We start from the raw sequence: 14814 nt of genomic DNA, 5'->3' as shown, positions 1-14814 counted from the left end.
CTGTGAAGCCTGGGCTAAAAAAGACTCTGCTAACATATTGGACATAACAATGGTAGTTTTTACGAGGCTGAAATTTGTGAACTTGTGGGAACTTACATCTCATCTCTGTAACCAAACTAAAAAGTGACACTAGACTCTACCATGATGACAAACTGGCAATATGCAGTGACACACCTAAAAATGTTGAAAACATGAAAAATACAATTTGAAAAATATTTAAAGCAAACGATTTGAAAATAACAATTAAAGCCAACATAAAAATTTTCAAGATTTTGGATGTAACTCTTGACTTAGCCAAAGGCTCATACAGTCCATACACTAAACCTAACAATACTACCTTATATGTAGTATTATGTACATAGACTGAGCAACCACCCACCCCCCTTTGCATAACTAAAAATTTGCTACCTAACATAAATAAAAGACTGAACAGACTTTCTTCTAACAAAAATATTTTTGGCAAGGCAAAACAACCATACCAGATGGCACTGACAAACAGCAGATATAACCATATGCTTACTTTTGACAATACAAACCAAGCTGACAAAGGAAAAAGACAAATTAGACGATGAACCATAACTTGGTATAATCCACTATTTGACTCAAATGTAAAAACTAACATAGGAAAGAAATTGCTGACTTTGATCAATAAATGCTTTCAAAAGGCATAAACCCCAACATGAACCTTTTAACAAAAATACTCTATAATTGAGCTATTCTACTATGCCTAACATTAAAAACAAAATAGAATACCATAACAAAAGGCTACTTCAAAGCCATAAAACGACTGTGAAGGTTTTCAAACTTTGTCAAACAATTGTAATTTTCAAATTTCATATCATGAGGAAAATGTTTCCTGTAGATCAAATAAATTAAGAAACAACATCATACAACTATAAAAGTGTTTAAATTTAAATGTGGAATAATTAGCAAGTAATAGCTAATTTACGTCGGTTTAGCTACAATAACATGAAAGATGATTTAGCTATGATACAATTTATACGAACTGAAAGCAACAAAATAAAAACCCTGAATATGTTAAAATAATAATAAAAGTTCTTGCATAGAAGTCTGTTGGTATAAAAAAGGTTACTGTTTCAGCAGACGCTATCCATCCAAACTTGGAATACGACAATACTGGTACTCCTCAAAACTAGTATAAATGTAAAAATAAAGCAAATGCAAAAAGCAATATTTATTAATAATTCAAAGTGCATATCTGGCATGCACTTTTGCACCGTATGCGGGTCCATACGATATACACAATAGGATAACTACAACATATATGTAAGGTCTGAATAGCTCAGTAGTTAAGTGTAATCACAATAACAATTATTGTCATTGCAAATGCAATCACAAAAGTTCAAAAACAGCAAGCAGCGAGTTTTTAATCTAAGATTTTAATAGCTATTGCTGATCATACAACTACAGCTGGACACAAACAGATTCACGCAGACGCTCAACGAAAAAAACACGCCGAAAAACACGCACCGATGAACAGGCACTGAAAAACGCGCACCAACAAACACGTACCGCAAATGATGCACCAAAAAATGCCCACTAAAAAACTAGCACCAAAAATGCTCACAGAAAAAGGCAAACCGAAACACACACCCAAAAACATGCACTAAAAAACATGCACTACAAAACGCGCACCAAAAAACGCGCGACGAAACGCGCGAAGAGACGCGCGATGAAACGCACAACGAAACACTATAATGAAATGTATAAACTTATTATATTTCATAGGTTTATATAAACACTTTATAAAACATTTATGATGAAATTCACTACATAAATAAATGTATTGTAACACGATCTCTCAAAGACTGAATTCTGTTTGGATTTTACGGGATTGGTACGCTGGAAAGGCTCTAAATTTGCTATAGTTGGTTTTGGTACTGTTAGCGTTAAATGAGATTGGTAACCTTAGCTCAAAGTAGATTTTATTAAAATTAAAAAAATTGAGTCGTGCAAGCCAGTCAGCAATAGGCTCAGGCCAACTCTCAACTCAGCTTGACCAAATCCGGGCAGCTGGACTTTTGGCACGTTTGTCCAAACTCAGACCTAATTAGGTGTCAGGCGGAGACTAATGATGGTGTCTATATATAAAGAGGCTAATACAGAAAATCATCTAGAAAGAATTAGCGCCTTGCTTTTATGTGTGGCATATCATGTATTATTTTATGTAGATAAACATATATATCTGCATGTAAATGAACAAAACTTGGTTGTTGATCAAGATCTAGTGTTGTGCATAATACATGAGTCTTTCTGATTTTTTTCTTAAATGGTTAATAAATCATCACAAGAATGTACGAAAAATATGTTCATGAAGTGCTGTATGGCTGTTTTTATGCGTTTTTTATTTTACAATTTGTTAGAAAAATCCGTTAGTTTTGGCGTTTGGTGTATTACAAGGAAAAGGATCAAAACTGCTCAAGTGCTATCTGCTAGTCTGTGATAAATTTATCACAACTACAAATGACTATTTGAAGTTGTGATAAATCAGCTGATGATCCATTTGCAGATTTGATCATTTGTAGTTGTAATAAATCTGTCACGACTACAAATGATTATTTGAACTGGACATAGGTCATACTTTCTTGATGCTTTTGAATCTAAGATTAAAGCAAGCTTTTAAGCAAAAAGTAGTTATCATTCAATTTGGACCAGACAAATTTTCTCATGAGACATGCTACCTTTTACTTCAAACAAGTTCAACGTCCAAATCATGGACAACGAATGAAAATAATCAATGTAATTTATAACAAGTGAGATTTAGTCTTATTCTCAGTTGAAGCAGAAGTAACATAAGAGAAAGGTTGTCGCCGTAACGATCGCGCGGCACGATGAACAATTCTCAGAACATTGACGAACATATCAATGAAGTAGCTAAAAAATGGGAGAAAAATGAAGTGTTTATCATCTTTCTAGTCTTTCTCAACATTTTTTCAGTAGGACTGAACGCTTTACATATATACGTGGTGAGCAGACTGCCTGAAGTGCGGAAGTTAAGTTTCTTTTGGGTTCTTGTCTACTTGGGCCTAGCTGATATTCTTTACAGCGGCTTCTATATCTTTGGTTCTCTCTTGCTTCTCACAAAGTTTCAATCTTCTCATAAAGTTGTGCAAATTACGATTGTGGTGGACAGCCTAACAGACGGTGCAATGCTCTTTCGATATTTGCAGATTTTGCTTGCTTGTATAGACAGGTTCTATTCAGTGTGCAAGCCATTTCAGTACCCAACTTCTAAAATTGTGGAGAACTTGGGCAAACTGTCATTTCTTGCTCTGATCATCGTGATCGGTTTGTCGACGCCATTAAATCTGCTGTACTCTATGGACTTTAATGGCAAAAGTGGCAGCATCAATTTAGCTAAGAATATGGTGAGAGCAATATATGCATTGATCTGTGTTATAATAACAGTTTCTACTACTGTCCTGCTGATCAGAATCACACGAGAGTTAAAAAGAATGAAAGCAAGAAGTAACCTAAAGGAAGATGATCAAGTTTTGATTAAAGCTTCTCAGTATATTAGAGGAACAAGCATTCTGTTTTACACAACGTTTTCTACTGCTTTTGCAAAATTACTTGCCTTTTTGGCATTCAAGGATGAAAAGAAGCTTGATGAGTTTTTTCATTATCAAGGGTACGTCACGGACATTCTTCAAACCGCATATGGCATTGCAAACATCTCTCTGTATGCATATGTAAATCAAGGATATGTACAGAAGGTTTTGAGTAGGCTTCAGTCATTTTGCACTAATTAAGTTCCTTCCATCGAGTAAGAATCTATTTTACTTACAATTTCGATGGAGTTGTAATCATATGGTGTATATCTTTGTCGCTCTGATAGATAGTCACAGTGATTATATATTTTATGGTGTTCGTCTCATTGTTCCTATGTGAAAGTGTGACAGCTTTATTAACTTTCTGTGTAGAACTCAGTAATGTGTCAATTAGATACTCAGACTAGTTATTAGTTTATTCGTGTCCTACATCAACAATATTTTCCAACTTTGCAACTTTCAACTTGTGAACACAATTACTTAAAATAAATATGTCTATAGTGATATTATACTTTATGTGTTTTTAGGATATATGTCCATAACCCGAGCTATGAGTTCTAAAGTATCTTTAAACTGCTGAATCATGTTTACTTCAGAATCATGGACAGTTTCAATAGCAACCAAAGTCTCCAACATCTTGTTAAAGATTTAAATCTGCAATCTTTTTAGAAAACTTGCTCCTTTACTTTTTAAAACAGTTTGCTTGGCTCTGAGAAAAAACTTGGTTCATGAGAAGCTTTCTTAAAATGTCCTGAAAGTTTGGAACATCAACAGAGCTTTAGGCCATCGCCGGAAAAAATAATATAGTCTTATTTTTAATGGTCACAAAGTTATTCAAAATGTCTAACTATAAAAAATGTGATATGTAATAAAATTGTCTCAGTAAACTAAATACTCTAAACGTAAGAACAATTGAGCAAAGCAATGGAAAAAGCCTCAAACCAGTTTTGCAATTTAGTTCATGTGATGATGGAAAAACTTCTTAACTATAATTCGTAAAATTAGCAGGTATGAATAATCATAATATTAGTTGCTGTGAGAGTCTAAACACTGCAGTGAAATGTATCATTAAATGTATATTTAGCCAAAAAAACATGTTTTTTTGATGACACATGGAAACAATCTCCCACTGTCTGAGCTAGAAAACAAATTCATTCAGCTTCAATACCTCATCACAAGTTTACTGACTATCTTAGCACTTGCAGTATCCATGAACTAAAAATGTAGTAAAAATTTATTATCTAAATCTATAAAGGTCATTGCGAGTAAAGCACTACTTGGAGCTTTAAACATATCCTCTTTTGAAAAATACTTAAACAAGAGTAGTTATTGATTTGAGAAGCACAGTAAGTCAAAGGGAAAAGCAAATATAGCATATGTTAGTGTGTACATCATCATGGTCATTTATGTAAACTTGGTAGAGATCTATTACACTGATGATAAAAAGCTTTTAACATAAATGTACCAGTAGCTTCAAACATCATTAGAATATTAGGAAAACGATTTTGCAAACCTTTGTAGCAGTATAAAAATAGAAAGCCACAAATTAAAGACTTGGGCGTGGATACACACTAACTTCTAGTTGTGCTGTTTTTTACATGAGAACATGCAGTTGGTAGAGGGCATTGTATAAACTACTTTTATGGGAACAAATCAACCCCAAACATGAAACTATACATTCCTAGCAGATTCCTTTAAGCTCTAACTTGCTCTTACATCTGAGTGGGAGGATAAAGTTATTTCATTTTGTTTACGTTGTTGCGACTGTTTACGTTTTGTTTGACTTTATCTATAAATTAAAGCTATGACATATTGTTATGCTTTTTTTGTACGTTATATATCAACAATTTGACTTGACTCAACTGGACAAATATAAAAATTCAGTTTGGTCAAATAGAGATGCCCTTAAAACAACATGAGGGCAATATGATATTAAACTCCGAAAAAAGAAATAAACTTCATGATGTAACACGTGAGACAAAACCATGCATTCAAACAAACTGGTATATTTATAAGAGATGCTGGTTTATTTCAATGAGTACTATTTCAATAAGGAGTCATGTGAGTGGCACGCTCGAAAACCTTTTTACATGAAAATGCATTTAGTCCAGGTAACAGTGAGTCCTGACTTAAAATGCTAATTAACAAGCACATTCAGCGCATAACTTCACTTTTTGGTAAAACCGTCAGCATATATTGAGCTGATTGACCTAAGGTTACACTGTCAATATCTCATAACTAACAAAACACAAATTAAAATATTTGAGTTGACTGAAAGAAGCAGATTCATTCAAAAGAGCCGTGAAAGCTGGGTCAGCTTTAGTGAGTCCATAAGTCATATAACATCTGCTTATTAATACCAATCCTTGTATGCAATCATCGGTTGAATACTTTGAGTTGGCACTGCAAGAGAGAAGGGGGTTTGCCTCTGACTGTAACAGAGTTCATGGCGTCTAGCATTGTATCTACCTACAACAGAAAAAAGTTAGATGAGTCAATGTTTAGTCAATGAGTATTTTGTCTAATGGATTTGTTATGGATTTGATAGATTTGGTCTTATAGACCTTTACCAAAAAGGTAAAAAGGCGCCATTTGAAGAGATTGATGAGAATTTTTATGCAATTGACAATCTTCAAAGAATGTATGCAAGCTTTTCACTTCTTAGTAAACTTTTTCTGCGTCCATGGCTGCCTGCTGGATGAATGGAAGTGTCTATTTCAGTTATCCATTAGTTGCTGAGAATTTCTTAAGTGATAAATTTCTATTTTGTTTACACTTTTTCTCGAGACTAAATTCTGTATATATTACTTTTCATAATCAGGATTTGACTTACTGTTACATAAGAGGGGTGTTCCTTACATATTGTAAAGGTTTTGTACCACCCTTACTTTCCTCTACTAGTACAAGACTTGATGCATAAGTTTATACATGTATTTCTGCTTTGTTCATAAGAGTACAAGAATAGTCAAGCGCATGCAATGAACAAGCCCAGAACAGCTCTGCTCTCTAACTCAAGTGTTCAAGCTTTTATAGCGGGTAGGCTCCACCTCTCGTTCTACTTGATTGGACTTAACTCGGCCGGCTTGGCCCGGCTTGGCCCGGCTTTGGTTCGGCTTAGCTTGGCTCGGTTTAGTAGGTGGACATTATCCACCACACATTCTCCCCATTGGTGACTAGGGTCTCCAATTAACATCTTGAGGAAGTACTAACTGCGCCAGGGCTTCATGCTGGCGAGCTCTCTTGCAGAAGCGCTTCGCTTCGTCCAGTAGCAGCTGGCGTTCTTGGCCCTCCAAGTTTGCTTGTCTTAGTAAGTTCTGCACGGTCTCCACGGCCTTTTCCCAGTCCCGTGCATCTTGGGACAGCAGCCAGGCCCTGCTACACTGGGTTTGCAGCAGCACCTGGCTAACAGGGGTCTGCCCACTATCTCAATCAGAGTACGATGTTCAAGCCCGTCTAGGGTCATCTGGCTCCTCCTTGTCAAGGACGGACGAGTCCAGGTTGGGGAGCGGGGCTGTGTCGCGGTCTGCTAAACTCCTCTGCGTGGGCTTCGTCATCTCTTCTTTTGGGTAATGGTGGTACATGCAGCCATGGTTAGGGATCCCGCATATTTTGTGACAGAACTACTCCTAGGTGTCCTGATCGACTAGGTAAACAATCAGTTTGACTTCTCCTTGTCAGTGAGTAGCATGGTGAATCAACATTTGATCCCGCGACACATGTTGCCAGTTGCAAGGGCACACACATATCGCATAGTGCTGCAACACATGGAAACGGATTCGCCAGGTGCTGGTAGTGAATTGACAAATCCGGCAGCTCCCTTATTTCACTTGATCTTCCACTCGTGCGACAGTCCGGGCAGACAGATACTTGATGGTTTTTACTATTGGCTTCATTGTTTTGGTATTCTCCTTTGGCTCCGGTTCCCTGATGGGCGTGCTCTCCTGGATTGCCACAGACATAAGAGAAGATGGCAACTGTGGTGAGGAGGCTGATCCGTTTCCTCTTGGTCTGTACTGCAGCCACCCGGCACACTCATTCTTCCTCATTCATCAGGGTCTCATTCAATAATGCCTCTACTTCTTCGTCCGTCATCTCTAGCGTGGCTGAGCCTGAATATCCTGGTCTTCATGTCGCGTTTAACCCTTCGTTATTTCCTTCGTAGGCCATAACATTCACCGTTGTTGGCCTATCCACTGCTTCTCCAGCTTCTTTCAAGCTAATTGTGACCAAGGTCAATAAATCTTGTAGAAAGGTGTTACCTTTGCTGTCCATTTTTTCGAGTGCTCCAATGCCGTTCAGAGAAAACGAGTGCTTTAAAAGGAAAGCTTTGGTCGCGTTCGTGAGAACCGTTTTACTACTTTCCCGTTCGACCTCCGGGCCATTTACCGGCAATTCCATGGAGTAACACACTCCACTCCGTATCGTTCTAGCTTTGTAGTAGTTTGGGTTGGCCTCGGATTATGCTGAACCAGAGCTGATGGGATTTCTGGCTTTGCCATTGCTCTGGCCTCCTCCGGGTTTGATTCCGGTACTCCTGGAACTTCTTCAAGTGGCACCGTATCGATTATTACCGAGCTCGGTCTTTGCTGATCCCCTCCTTCTGGTCCGACCAAGTTTTCTACGAGAGTTGTTTCCTGTCCTTGGGTTTTTGTGGCCTCCATCAGCAGGTTTTCCCAGCTGGGGTGGCGTTACAGGTAAGGGGTCGTTTCTGATTTCCTTCAGATTTTTCTCCAGTCTGCTGGGCCGGGCTCCCTTCATTTTAGTGCCCCTTCTTGGCTCCAGGGTAGCTGAGGTTTGTCCCAGCCTCTCTAGACGACGTGGTAGGGCTTCAGTCTCACTTGGCTCTGAATTGAAGACTGGCCCTGTCTCTCTACTAGATAAGTGTAGTTACCTCAGGCCTTTAGGACTTGATACGGTCCCACGAACTTTCGAACTGGTGTAAAGGAGAGTGTAAAAGCTTTGTGCCACTTTTACTTACTCCACCAGTATAAGACTCGATGCATAAGTTTATATATGTATTTCTGCTTTGTTCATAAGAGTACAAGAATAATCAAGCACATGCAATGAACAGGCCATAAACAGCTCTGTTCTCTAACCCAAATGTTCAAGCTTATATAGCGGGTAGGCCCCACCTCTTGTTCTACTTGGTTGGACTTGATTCGGCTTGGCTTGGCTTGGCTCTGCTTTGGCTCGGCTTGGTTTAGCTCGGCTTGGCTTGGTTCAGTAGGTGGACACGATCGACCACAATACGATATGCAACTTTTTTGCTAATGTCTCATTTATTGCACCATGATAACTAGTTGCGACACAATTACTTTTTATTGTTGTGTAGAAGGAAATGTTGGAAAGTCAGCAGTAAGCAAACTGATGTGATTGATCATTTAAAACAATTGCTGTCAAGCTCTAGTCCACCTGCTTATGTAACAAAATATTGCTGCATTTGTTAGGCCCGATCAGTTTTGAGTTTTGATCCGGCGAGAGACGCAAGAATATTTTATTTTAATGAAATCGTTTAATCATAACAAAAATGCAGTAGATGTTCTTATAACGTATATCTTCTATAAATTAAATTCTACAAATATAAAAAATTTAGGTAAACTTTTTGCTTTGTATTACACAAAAGAAGCCTTAAAACGTTAAACGTGAAGTCGTTGTAAGTACTCAAATACTATCTGAATAACGAGAGTATTTTAGTTAGCCTTGAAATATTATTTTCTCTCTTGCTGCGTTTGTGTGACAAAAAAACGACGTTTAGGGGTATCTCTATTACCGTAAAACCTCTAATTGAACACCATGGCGCTCTATTCTTCAACCTTTTTTTATGGTGGCGGTCAATTGAAGGTGGTGTTCAAATGGAGGCTGACAGTATATTTTTCAAATTGTTCACCAAAAATTTCGGAAGATAAGTTTAGCCTTATTTCGGGCGAAGCAAATGTCACCTATATTTTGGTCTCTTTTTCTGATGCAGCGATATTAAACCTTTAGGATGCAATAAATCTACTAATTTACCTCCAACTTGTCAAAGATCTCTTAGTAAAAATGCATCGAGAAACCGAGAAATATATCTACCAGTTGATATCTATTGCTTGCAATTGACTCGCAATGATATTATAGCCTGTGTCCTTTGCTGCAGTTGTATGGTATTTTCAACTTTTATTTCATTTTAAATTTGAACACATAATTTTATTTTACATCTATATTTAAAAATTTTGTATAAAAGCCCATTGCGCTCATTGATATGTTTGCTACAGTTTGCATCCAAAACTAGCTTTTTATGTGCAATAGAAGTGGAGTTATGAGCATCGATCCATTCTAAGCCATGTTAGATAGCTGCTAGGATGCTATTAAATAACATGCTATGAATCTGCATATTTGTAAGTTATATTATGATAATCTATCAAATGAGACGAACATATATTCATGAACAAGTTACATAAAGAAACTCTACTTATGTAACATACAGAAACAAAAGTTTACATTTTTAAAACAAAAGCATTTGCATCGTTTGCTCGGATAGCTGCGTTCTGATTGTTGCTTTCGATGGAACGAACATCTTCTAGTTGTCCAATATCTTCCACAATATCTTTTAGCTTTAAATCTTTTTTGGCACTGCTGAACTAGCTGATATTAGCGTCTAAACAATATTTTGGCAGAGCAAAACTTAGCACAAATGCAATGCGTAAAAGTTTGCTCGCTAAACGTAACCTTTGGCCCAAAACTTGGAAACCTTTTTTATAAGCATGTTCTTCGAATTGTCTAGACTGCGTTAAATAAAGAACCATTATTAGCTTGAGATCGTTATTGATTATTTCTATTAATCAATAACTATTCTATTGTGTTACTTTCAAATTTTTAACAGAAAAAGCAAAAAGCTTTGGAGTTGGACAACGAGAGAATTGATTGTTGTTAATGTAAACATTTCATTATTATTACGATTTTGTGGACACTTTTTTACTGATCACTTGATATTTTGGATTCACAAAGATCAAAGTCAGAGTGGTGGTCAGATGGAGGTGGCGTTCAAAAAAAAGGTGGCGCTTTATTTTGTAACCTTTCTCTCGTAGTGGCAGTCAAATAGAAGTAGCGTTCAATTAGAGGTTTTGCGGTATATATGCTATTACCCTGGTAGTCTCATGTACTGTGAAAGATCATCATGCGTCATAACTATGTATACAATTATTCCACTATGTAACAAGATGGTTGTTATTATTAATAATAGTACCCTGGTAGTCTAGTGTGCTGTAAAGTATCATCATGTGTAATAACTATGCGCACAATTATTCCACGGTGTAACAAGATGGTTGTTATTGTTAATAATAGTACCTGGTAGTCTAGTGAGAGATCATCATGTGTAATAACTATGTATACAATTATTCCACAATGTAACAAGATGATTGTTATTATTAATACTAGTACCCTGGTAGTCTAGTCTAATCTACTCTCAGGCATATAGATAAAGGAAAGAGAATAAGTAGCTGGACAATTATTCAGAGAAACCTAAAGACGGTCGATTGGCGCAGATGTTAGAGTTTGAATGTCCACATAGTAGGCCTTCATTTGAAGTAGCCTACAAATTTTACATAGCCTACAAATTTGAATGTCAAGAATTTAACTTCGTTAAAATCATTCTTTCATCTTAACCTTAGCCTGGCTTTGAAAAACATGGATGAACAGGCGTACACTGCTTTTGCAATAGTGTATACATACAGTAGATGGTTCGTTCCAGGAATATTTAGGTTATATAGGGGTTTTACATTATAAAAACTGTAAAATACATGTAAATTTTGTAGTAGCTAATTTTTCGAGGAAATGTGCCATGAAGAGAAAGATTTTCCAGCAAGTTTAGTTTATCATTTCTCGAATTTTAAAATATTTTTTAAATATTATTACTACTAATTATATTAGTTGAGCTAGTCCATGTGGTAAAAAAAATGTACTGATGACTCTTGTTTTCTCTGGTCATCGGATAAATACTTTTGTGGTAAAAAATGCTGGCCCAAATCAGGAGTAGCAAAGTTTCTGAAAATTAATTATTTTCTTCTTTAGAAAAATACGTAAGGAAAGACTTGGCAAGTTTTGAGTAAAACATCCTAACTTTGTTATTCAGCACAGAATAGATCTCCCCTTAATCATATGTATTTCTCTTGCACCAAAGCTGACTGTGATTCTGATATATAACATATCTACAGTAATGAAATCAAGCCGGTAATGGCAGATAGTAGATATCTCAGAGGTAATGGTCATGCTGAAACCTCTGTCAAATCACTCAAAAGTTTATTGAAAAAGGCAAAACGAGCTAGTGACAACCCCTATAAGGCACTACTAACTTACAGAAACGCTGACCAAAAAAGTATTGGAAGCAGCCCTTTCTAGAGATTTTTGAGCAGAAAGGGGTACAACTCTCTGCCCACAACTGAGGTACAATGTACTATCAAACCTTGAAAACTATCTACTAACAGATAACTATATCAAATTCGAAATAAGCAGTCAGACAAGGCCGTATGACCAAGGAGCCAAGACTTACAACCTCTACAAAAGGCGGCGCCATGCAAATCAGGTCAACTGCTTTTGGTGAAAAGGTGTGGTAGGAAGGAGCTGTGCTGAAGAAGCTTGATGGTAGGTTATACTTGCTGCATGGCTATGGGTAGAGTTTGAAACAAAATCAACGGGACCTTTGCACTGTTGCAGACCAATAGGCACTAAAAGACCCTGATACTGAAACCTACCAGTTTCTTAAAACCTCAAATCTGCTGTTGCTGAGTCTGCGATAAAGGTATCACTGATAAGCCGCATACACCGTCATTGAAGACAGATGTACTTCTTAAAGTTCTTCAAGTTTTTGATATTCAGCTTCACCTTACTTTCTGGCTCCACCTAATTGCCAGCCCATTAGGTAAGTGTAGTTTCAGTAGTCTGCAATTATATATGGCATGGAGCAAACTGTATAGATAGGTTGTTTACAAATAAACTTGTATCAATATGAAAATTCATGCGCTTGCAATTGTCAAGTATAAGGACAGCGGCATAAATCATTTTGGACCTTTGTTGTTATCTGCTCAATTGACTCAGTTCCACTTCTACTGTTCACCTGATGTGTTGTCTTAGATCTTGATTTTTCAAAATGCTTCAAAGTGGTTTAAACGACTGCATACAGTAATAGCACCAGGTGAGTCAATTCTCATTAGGTGTCTACTTCTTACAGCTCCATTCTCATCACCTCTAGGCATTGTGGTAGGATGTGCTTGAAACGCTTTACTTATCAGTGTTAATGGTTCATTTTTATACTGAAGCCAGAGCTACCAATATATGGCATAGGTAATGCGTTTCATCTCATATTTGCTTTTATTATGCTTATAATAGTCATTTAATGTCTATACAAGTCTAGACATACAGTGGTAATACAAATTATGGAACCACCTATAATTTTCGTTACATAGCAATGAATTCTGAGTTGTGTTTATTTTTTCTACAATCAAAATTTTACATAACTATAAAAAATTATATATCATTTGAATCGTCACAATGTTGGCTTTTTGATAAACTGAAATTAAAACTACATTGTATATTCTATAAAAATATTATTAGAAAGTAATATTACTGACTTTTCTGTTTAAAAAGTTTGCAACCAGTCACTTGTAACACCTGTCACTTGTAACACCTGTCACTTGTAACACCTGTCACTTGTAACATGTATAAAGCAGTTTTATACAGTTAAAACGATTATTTAACTGTTAGCGGTAGAAAAAAATTAATAATGGCAAAATATAATATTTTAAAAATGTATCTACTTTTAAAACTACAATGACAGCCACTTAACCCAAGTTCAAAAATAGTATAAACCTTTGGAAATTTACAAAATATTAAGAAAAAACGCCATATTACGTTGCACTTGCTTTACTCACCAATAGAAAAAACAAATTTTTGAACAAATTAATTTTCGAACACTGTTTGTTTCTACAAAAAAAGACATGTATTCGTATGGTGTTTTATATTTAACGTTGCTGCAATGTCTTTCAGTTTAATTTCAAAACCTTTTTTATACAAGTTGTCATTGTCTCTAATTTTAGGAAGTGTTTGCTATTGATAACCATATTTTGAAAAATGCAAATTTATTTCTTATTCATTTTTTTGCGTTTTAGTGTTCCAATTCCGGTCTGTATTATATTTATATTACCCTGTATAACTTTGCATTACTTTGTGTTAGCTATTTAAAATTGCCTTTCTTATTATTTTAACACTTCTAGCAGCAGCATAAAACAGCAGCATTTATTAAATATTAACTAGAGCTCAGACAGTTGTATTTTTATTGCATAAAACAAGCTTTTGTATTTGTCATCATCTGGCCTATTATAGGGTCACTCAAAACAGATGCTATTAATTATAATCTGTTGTTTACATAGGTCTAATAATATATTGTTAATTTGGGTTAAATAGATCAAGTAATAACATAGCAAAAAGCTAAACAATATGCTGTGTTTTTAGGGAAAAAAATGTGGCATCATAGTGCTTGGCACTATGGACAATGCAGCGGCACAATGATTAAAAAGTCATATTTTCATCTAGTTAAACACTGGCTCATTTAAAATTTTATCATGCAATATAAGAATGTAGAATATTGAGTGTTGGCCGTAAAGCATTACATAAGTACATCTATTGGGGATATTTTGGAGAGATTTGTGCCCTTCATAGTACGCTACTAGTACTTATACTGATATTGTAATATTTTACTAAATGTGTGTTATATTTAATTTCAATTATGATATAGTAACTAACAAGGGTAGGTTGTATTGGAGTTTTCTTGTTTAATAATCATTATTATAATCATTGTTAATATGTTTAAAGATGGTTTTGTCTGCATGGACGTAATTTTATAGTCAGAAGTGAATAGTTCAAGGTGCAAGTATCAGAGAGATTTGAAATTGCTGTAAGATAGTTTAGTAGTTTGATGAAATCTTCTTAATAACCTTTGCTAATTACAGTTTGTCACTGTTTTAGAAAAGTACCTTTACAAACAGAGTTCTAATCTGAGGCAGTTCAGGGAACAGATCTTAAAGTTTTTTGTTTTATAGATTTTATAAGTTGATGTTTTAGAAGTTACATCGGTGTGTAAACACTTTACATACATCTCTTCTCCTAACCTTTAACCTTTGTATTAAATACAAAGTATGTTTTTTTCTCTCGTTGGACAACTTAGCGTAACAAAGCATCTGATGAAATTTTTTCGTATCTCTTTGAAGTGAAA

This window comes from Watersipora subatra, chromosome 8, assembly GCF_963576615.1.
Source record: "Watersipora subatra chromosome 8, tzWatSuba1.1, whole genome shotgun sequence".
Taxonomy (NCBI): domain Eukaryota; kingdom Metazoa; phylum Bryozoa; class Gymnolaemata; order Cheilostomatida; family Watersiporidae; genus Watersipora; species Watersipora subatra.
This window is presented reverse-complemented; position numbering follows the sequence as displayed.